Source organism: Chelon labrosus (genome assembly GCF_963514085.1).
Source record: "Chelon labrosus genome assembly, chromosome: 10".
NCBI classification, from domain to species: Eukaryota; Metazoa; Chordata; class Actinopteri; order Mugiliformes; family Mugilidae; genus Chelon; species Chelon labrosus.
Genome location: NC_140360.1, coordinates 26,745,909 through 26,754,271, shown reverse-complemented (window position 1 = coordinate 26,754,271; position 8,363 = coordinate 26,745,909). Strand labels below are relative to the sequence as shown.

The 8,363-nt window shown below is 41.9% G+C and overlaps 1 long non-coding RNA gene across 1 annotated transcript; it reads right to left on the bottom strand.

Annotated features, from left to right (window-relative positions):
* Positions 1–4,735: 4,735 nt before the first annotated feature.
* On the bottom strand, positions 4,736–6,341 carry LOC311494884. The gene is made up of 3 exons (XR_014699299.1): positions 5,805–6,341; positions 5,328–5,458; positions 4,736–5,085 (listed from the first exon to the last, which is right to left on the bottom strand). It is a non-coding gene; the product is annotated as an uncharacterized lncRNA (long non-coding RNA).
* Positions 6,342–8,363: the final 2,022 nt, after the last annotated feature.

The following is an 8,363-nucleotide window of genomic DNA, read 5'->3' as shown; positions in this document are numbered from 1 at the left end:
AAATTCCTCAATCGGGTTAAGGAAGGGAGAATATGGGGGTAAATACAGGGTGGTAAATTGTGCATGGGCCTGAAACCATGCTTGCACCACATGAGCATGATGGAACCTGACATTGTCCCACACAATGACATAGGTCACACTTTCAGCTCTACAAACCTGATCGAGCTCATCAAGAAAGGTGACAAGGAGAGCTGCATTATATGGTCCAATATGAGGTCTGCGTCCCACCACACCATCTTCTGATATAGCTGCACACATGGTAATGTTGGCCCCACGTTGTCCAGGTACTTGGATAGTTGCCCGCTGGCCAATGAAATTCTGACCTCTCCTCCTTGTCTTGGCCAGATTAAAACCTGCCTCATCCAAATATATGAATTTGTGATGGCCGTCATCAGCATCCAGCTCCATCACCCTCTAAAAATACATTTTGGAAAGAGATTTTCAGATTACTGTACAATGTAGAATGTTTGGGAATGTTTTTACAACAGCCATCTTGAAACTGAACTTACCTGAACATACTCAGCCCTCATTTGCTTCACTCTGTCTGCATTTCTTTCGAAAGGCACACGGTATAGTTGTTTTATAGATACCTGGTGCCTTTTCAGTACGCGTGCAATAGTTGGCAAACTTATGGATCCCACATTGTTGAACATGTCTTCATTGTCCAAGATATGCTGGTGAATTTCTGTAAGGCGAATATCATTTCTGGCCCGAACCAAATCAACCACAGCCTGCTCTTGTTGGTCAGTTAGAATTTTGCCTCTGCCTCCACTATGTGGCCTGGTCACAATTCTACAGGGAACATTAGAGTAAGAAGACACTTGGTCACATCACCTATTCTGATACACATTGGTATGCAGTCATTTGACAATTGAGAGTAGCATAATGTTTAGTGCATGCTGATACTGTAACTTACCGGTTCTCATTGCAGAAAGTTCTGATTATTGAGGCCACGGTTGACCTTCTGAGGTTTGGTTGTATCATTGTAGCCGCCTCAGTCATTGTCATGCCATGATTTATGACATGGTCTACAACTATTGCCCGAATTTCATTGGACACTCTATGCTGTTGCTGCCGCTGTCTTGGTCCGTGGCCTTGTCCTCTACCACGTTCCCCCACACCTCTCAAACGAGGCCCACAACCACCTCTCAGAAGGGGTGCCTGTCCTCTACCACGTTCCCCCACACCTCTCAAACGAGGCCCACGACCACCTCTCAGAAGGGGTGCCTGTCCTCTACCACGTTCCCCCACACCTCTCAAACGAGGCCCACGACCACCTCTCAGAAGGGGTGCCTGTCCTCTACCACGTTCCCCCACACCTCTCAAACGAGGCCCACGACCACCTCTCAGACGGGGTGCTTGTCCCCTGCCATTCCTTTGACCAATATGTCTTCCTTGTCTTCCTCCCACCACTGCTTGACCTCCATTGTAACCTGGATCACCTGCTGGCTCCATGTTACGTATCACTATGCTCTTGCAATTGGATCCCAATCAACTCTTTATATACTCATTCCACAATGTGCACACAATCATCAGTAACGAGTTGGCAGAATTGGACAAGCAATTACAAGGGCCTGCATCTATACAGTGCAGTACTGTCAATACTGTAAATAGTCTGAAAAGGTGGTACAGTATTTGGGACCATAGACACAGTGTCTGATGAAGCATTGTAAAATACAGTATTAGGCTACATCCATGGATATTGTAGTCTAATTGGTTCATGCTCCACGCTAATTGGTGACAATGAATCTCGTTACGTAAAGTATCTTGAAGCTTTCAGGATTGGACACGGAAGATTGTTTGTCTGTTTCCATACAACTATGCATTTAGAGTAATGCAACAGTTACTTATCATTTTGAGCAGTTGTATCAATTGATAGTTAGATCATTGTAAGGAAATGAATAGACACTCATTTGAAATGTAATGTGTGAATTGCCTTTTGAAATAGTTGTATTTTGATGTTAAGTTGTATCATATTGAACAGGTGATTTTTTTTGAATGAACAAATGATCTAAGTTTTATGTGTATTGTATCCAAGCAATTGAGAAAAGGGTTAGAGTTTTGAAAAATTTGCATTTTGATCATTGGTTGTGAGTTTTGTGTCTAGAGTTGTGAAAAATGACGTCAAGGTTCTGAAAATAGTAGCAAAGTGATTGTAAAAAACTGTAAGACTGTTACAGCAGAGGGTACATAGATTCTAGGACAGTACACTTTCTTCTAACCTAACATCAGGCATCCCTGTGAGGAAAATAAGGTGTTACAGTGGCAGGGATCAACAGTGCAAAATACAATAAATAGAATAAGGTAAGATGAGAGAAACTATATAAAAGTAAATATGTTAAAGGTACAACAAATATTTACACAGTGTATCAGGTTTAAAGTAATAATGGGTTGGTTGAAGTGGTAGGCGACTGAATATACATAAAACCATGTATTGCACCAAAATGACAAGAGTGTGGATATTGCACTTGCAAAAATAAAAATTACAGAATTACACAGGCTGAAGTAATACAAAGGACCTCCGAATGTGTTCCTTCTTGCACTTTTTGGTGCAGCAGTCTCTGGCTGAAGGAGCTTCCTAAAGTCCCAACTGTCTCATAGCGGGGTGTAAGGGGTTGTTGTTGATGTTTGACAGTTTTTGTCCAACATCCTCCTCTGATAAAGAGGGAGCTAACCGTCTGTAAGCTAACTCTCCTTTTCTTCTTTTATGGGTCATTTCTCTATGGATTTTCTAGTGTGCTTAGAACAAGTATCACTTTGAAAAGTCCACTTCGGATTCAACATCAGCTTTCAGATTTCAAGCACTTTTCGATATGATGCAGAATTCATAATTAAATAGATTACTGCCTGCTGCCCAGATACCTGAAGCTGCCAGCAACCTTAGACCACAACATTTACAGCACCTTGCTCCACAGTTGAAAATAGGTTTATACCAAGTGTGAGGCGACTACTGAAAAGCTGTCTTCATGTCTGCTGTTACTGTGTCCAGACATTTCCATTGCTGATTTCTCTGTCTTGCACATTAATCCAGAAGACCTGGGGCCTCATGTAAGAAGGGTGCGTGACAGAGGCGGTCCTGGCTAGATATATGCCCTGGGCGAACCATCCCTATTATTTTTCCTTCTCTCCAATTGTCTGAGGCCCCCCTAGCGCACCCTGGCGGCCACCCAGGCCCCTCCAGAAGACCACTGGTCTGGAAAACTGCCGAGTTTTGTTTTGAGTTTTTTTTTTTTTTTTTTTATTACATAGATTGCCCCCTTCGGTGGTCGCCCACACTGCCCATAGCAGAAACCGGCATTGTCGGCGACACATTGGCAGCTTTGGGCACGTTACTCACACAGCGGACTGTGGACAGACAGACAAATGCATAATGAGATCATGCCTTACGGAAAATGTATTACTGCTCTATTAATCACTGTAACACAGTTTAATGGCATATATCAACCACAAAATACATAAATGAATACAGTGTAAAATAAATTCACTGTTAATACTGCCTGTTTCTATACAGAATTATATTCATTCATTAATTCATTCATCTTCTATACCCGTTTAGTCCTGGGTCACGGGGGTCTGCTGGAGCCTATCCCAGCTGTCATCGGGCGAGAGGCAGGGGTACACCCTGGACAGGTCGCCAGTCCATCGCAGGGCTAACACAGAGAGACAGACAACCATTCACACTCACACTCACACCTACGGCCAATTTAGAATCACTAATTAACCTAATGAGCATGTCTTTGGATGGTGGGAGGAAGCCGGAGTACCCGGAGAGAACCCACGCAGACACAGGGAGAACATGCAAACTCCACACAGAAAGGCCAGCCGGCCCATGGATTTGAACCGGTGACAGAATTATATATTTTGTTTAATGTTTCTAAGGTTTCAGGCACAAGGCAGTTCACGTTCTGTGGCTCAGTCCTTTTTCAAAGAGGTGATTAGGTAACATTTACTGGAATACGTGTTCATAAGACTGACATAACGCTGTCAAAACCATGACATTACACCTGTCATAAACATCAATGAATACTTATGACAGCTGTCATTAAGTGTCATTCGGTAAGTTATGTCACTTTTGATGTAAAGTTGACATTGTTTGAGATGTCCTTGTTATGACAACTTGACATAAACCAAGACAACAAAACCTGTCATAAACATGTCATTGCAGACCTAACTGCCAAACAAAAAAAAAAACATTTAGCTTGATGTCTTAACGTGACATTAAACCGTCATATATGGATGGTTTTGACACTGGCTGTCACATGACCATTACAATTGCGTCATAAATGTTGTCCTTTTCATTAAGATGTCGTTAAGTGTAACTACTCTGCCAAATGAGTTTATAACTGTCACATTTCCCTCCTACAGTGATTTAATAATTTTAACTTTTCATTATGGTGTCATTAAGGGTCATTACCTAGTCAAATCAGTTTATAACAGTGTCATGACTGTTTTCTCTGGATTCCAGTAAAGTGGAAAGACTTTGACTTTCCATTAAGATGTCATTATGTATAATTACATGACCAAATCAGTTTATAACTGTGTCATGACTGTTTTCTCTGAATTCAAGTAAAGTGGAATGATTTTGACTTTCCATTAAAATGTCATTAAGTGTAATTACATAGTCAAAGCAGTTTATAACTGTGCCATTACTGTTTTCTCTGAATTCAAGTAAAGTGGAAAGATTTTGACTTTCCATTAAGATGTCATTATGTATAATTACATAGTCAAACCAGTTTATAACAGTGTCACGACCATTTTCTCTGAATTCAAGTAAAGTGGAAAGATTTGAATGTTTCGTTAAAATGTCATTAAGTGTAATTACACTGTCAGATGATATGAATACCTTAACAAAAGCAACAGACAAGTCAAGAGATAGTGTTTCCGTAATGTATTTCAACACAAAACATTTTATTGTGATGTTATCCAAAGCATTTTTTTTTTTTTTTATCCAGTCCTTGTCAGCTTTCAGGTCCCTGTTGGCCTCCTCCAGGTAATTAACGCGCTCCTCGAGGTGTTCAATCTTCTGTCGATCCATCTTGGTTTGTTCCTTCAGTTTGGCCAACTCCAATGTCCCTGTTGGAGACACTGAAACAAAGGAAGTATTTCAAGTGGATTACTGAGTTCAGTGAATGGTGGTGGTGTACTGGAGTACATTATATTGAGTACACCAACAAAATTCCCAGTATTTTTGTGCGTATTATTTATTGAGAAGACAGGCAAAAATGGAAATACGTGCCTCAACCAGCCAACTACTATATATATATTAGTATAAATAAAAAGTAAATTTCCAAGCCTACTGGCGAAAGGAGGAAAAAAAATAGACTTACTTTTCTTCTTCGGGGAATATTTGATTGGCTTTCTTTTCTTTGGCCGAACAGGGACCTCTTCAAATTCTTGTGCCAGGTCCTCCTCCACCTCTTGTAGCACCTCTTGTACGTTTGTTGAAACGGGTATCCATCTAGCAGCAGGCGTAAGCAAAGAACACACCACCATGTCATAGCAGCTAAAGTTGCATTAGTTAAGATACAATAGTCAAACCTAACATCATAGTTGTTTAGAATTAGCGACAAGAAAACGAGAGGAAATACTACTAACGTAATAGTCTGTTGGCTGCAGTTGTAAGTATTTAAAGGCTACGGAATTAGCAGCCAGTTTAAGCTAACTAGCGTTAGCGTCCAGCATTAGTTGCTGAACGCTGAACGCTAACTTTACCTAAACCGCAAAGTCCATAGACTGTAAACAAAAAGACGTACTGGTTATAATGTCCTCTTAAAAATAAAAATCCGTATTTCGTTTTAGCTTACCTCAAATAGTAAACCTTGAGATCCAGACTCCAGATTCCTGCGTTGCACTCCTGTCCATCTGTCGCGGAGGCCGGAACATTCAGGAGCCGACTAGAGAGAGAGAGAGAGAGTGAGAGAGAGCGTCTCCCGCGGAGCTTCGCGACTTCATCACTGCTTGCTGATAACAGAGGACGGCATGTCGACCGCGAATTACCGCAACTTCAACAAGAGGGCAGCGTTTACCAGCGGGTGCTACAGCTCTTCATATATATCCTTACCTGGCTTCAGCTGGCATGATTTATAGCCTACAGGCAGACGAGAGCAGCTCTGCAATAAGCATTTGATTTGAGACCAACCTAGAACTGTATGGACATTTAAAGTAAAGGTTGAAAGAGTCTAAGTAATAAGCATCGGAAGGTTTGAGTGAAATCCTGAACGGTCCTGCTTTATGTTGTCATAAATGTCCTGTGGTCCTTAAGAGTTAAAATGCATTACCAAATAAGGGCGTAAGAGTTTTATAAGAGAAACTATCACTACCTATTTGTTCTGGTACATACTAGCCTGGGTGTTCCCATACTGCTTTGCGCGCGATTTCATTCTCGCTGCAAAAGCAGTCTGGAAACCATCGCCCATATTTTCACCTGAGATAGGGAACCAATCACAGAAGGGGGCGGCGGCAGCAAGACGATGACGACGTCTATGCGCGACACCGAAGCTTGTAGTGTGTTAATCCAACATGGCAGCAGACCTAACGTTACCGTTCGATGCAGCCTTAGACAGTGTTTTAAGTAGCTTAGAACGCAAGTTTATTTTTAAAAAAGAGCAACGTTTTGCGTTGAAACACTTCATTGCCAAGAAGGATGTGTTTGCTCTGCTACCAACAGGCTTTGGCAAAAGCCTTATTTACCAGCTAGCCCCGTTGGTGGCTAAGGCTATGGGGCTTAGCGAGATAGACTCTGTGGTTTTTTTTATACAATAGGTCTGCAGAGTGACCGTATATGCCTTCTACCCTCATATTGACTTTGCTCAAACGACAATAATCATTAAACGCCATCGTCTTCTCATGGACAGTAAAGCTTCTTCTTCTTCCTCGTCGAATTTCTGGCGCTCTACATATGTTATCTGGTATAAATGATACGATTGGCTATGAATCGCGCGCAAGGCAGCATGGGAATTACCAGGCGCATTTGATAGACATTCGTAGCGCCCAATAAACGGCTCTAGGCATTTGTAAAACCACGCCTCAAATACGAGAAAATGAACACGTAGTTTCCAGACCAGCATCTCATTGAGATGTGCAGTCGCGTCAGCCAGGCTAGGTACATACATACATTGGGCAGTAATTTAGTTTTAGATACAGTAACATTTCTGTCTTATTGCAATGTCAATTCACAGTGAAAAATCACAATGTGGTGGTCCTAATGAACATGTTGAGTCACTCCAAGCAGAGTTAGTAAGATTAAATGAACGGTTAAAATTTCAGATTGATGAGACTGAAATAGAGAGGCTAGAGACACTTATCGACGATATCCATGCAAAAATACAAATTCAAAAGGTATCAGTAACAGAGCCTACCTCCAAAGTTGAACCCCGTAAATCCTCACGAGAGAGAAAGTTAACTCCCAAAATGCTGGAGCTAAAGCAACAAGAGACTTCTCAAAAGGAGAATAAATTTACAGTGTTGTATGACAAATGGAAGGAACAAATTAGAGCTACACGCTCCTCACTCAAAAATTAGTGCTCTGACAAGGACTTGTGTTGCATGATGGAAGTTGTTGAAGGGCTGGAGGCTCAAGTGAAAAATGCATATGAGAATATCCGAGTACAGTTTGCACCTTCCACTGATATCAGACGGAAAATGGATTCCTGCGCAGCAGTAACTGCGGATGTGATGGGGCTACTGAAAGTGCGCATGAGTGAAGTGGGGCAAGATGACTTTGATGCTAAGAAAATGCAAGATTACACATGATGCTTGACAGAGAGTATGCCCAGTCAATATTTACTGCCTCAGTCCCCAAATCTTCAGTTTATAGCCACCAGTCAAGATGTCCATCAGAACAGCAAAGCATCATGGTAAAAAGAGCAGATTGTGCTGCACAACTTGCTGCCAAGAGGGCAGAAATGGAAATGGAAGAGGCAATAGCTACACAAAGGCAAGAGCTTAAAAGACTGGAAAATCAGCGGGATCTTCAAGTGATAGCTGCTAAGATGAAAGCTTATTCTGAAGCAGGCTCAGGTGAGGCCCCTGGAACAAGTGAGGTGAGTCACTGGCCTCCTGTGTCTAACAAAAACAAAGCGACAAAAGAGGAACAATTACATCAAAACTATGACAATGAACAAGCAGACAGTGTTAGCAAAGAAGTTTCTTTAGTACAAGCATTACATGACACAATGGCTCTCACCCGACTTCCAGCACCCGAGCCCTCGGTCTTCTCAGGAGACCCACTCAAGTTCATAGAGTGGAGCACTAGTTTCAAGGCACTCATAGAACGGAGATGCACGAATCCAGCTGACATTGTTTTACCTTCAAAAGTACATCAGCGGCGAAGCAAGATCAGTGCTGGAAGGAAACTTCTACAG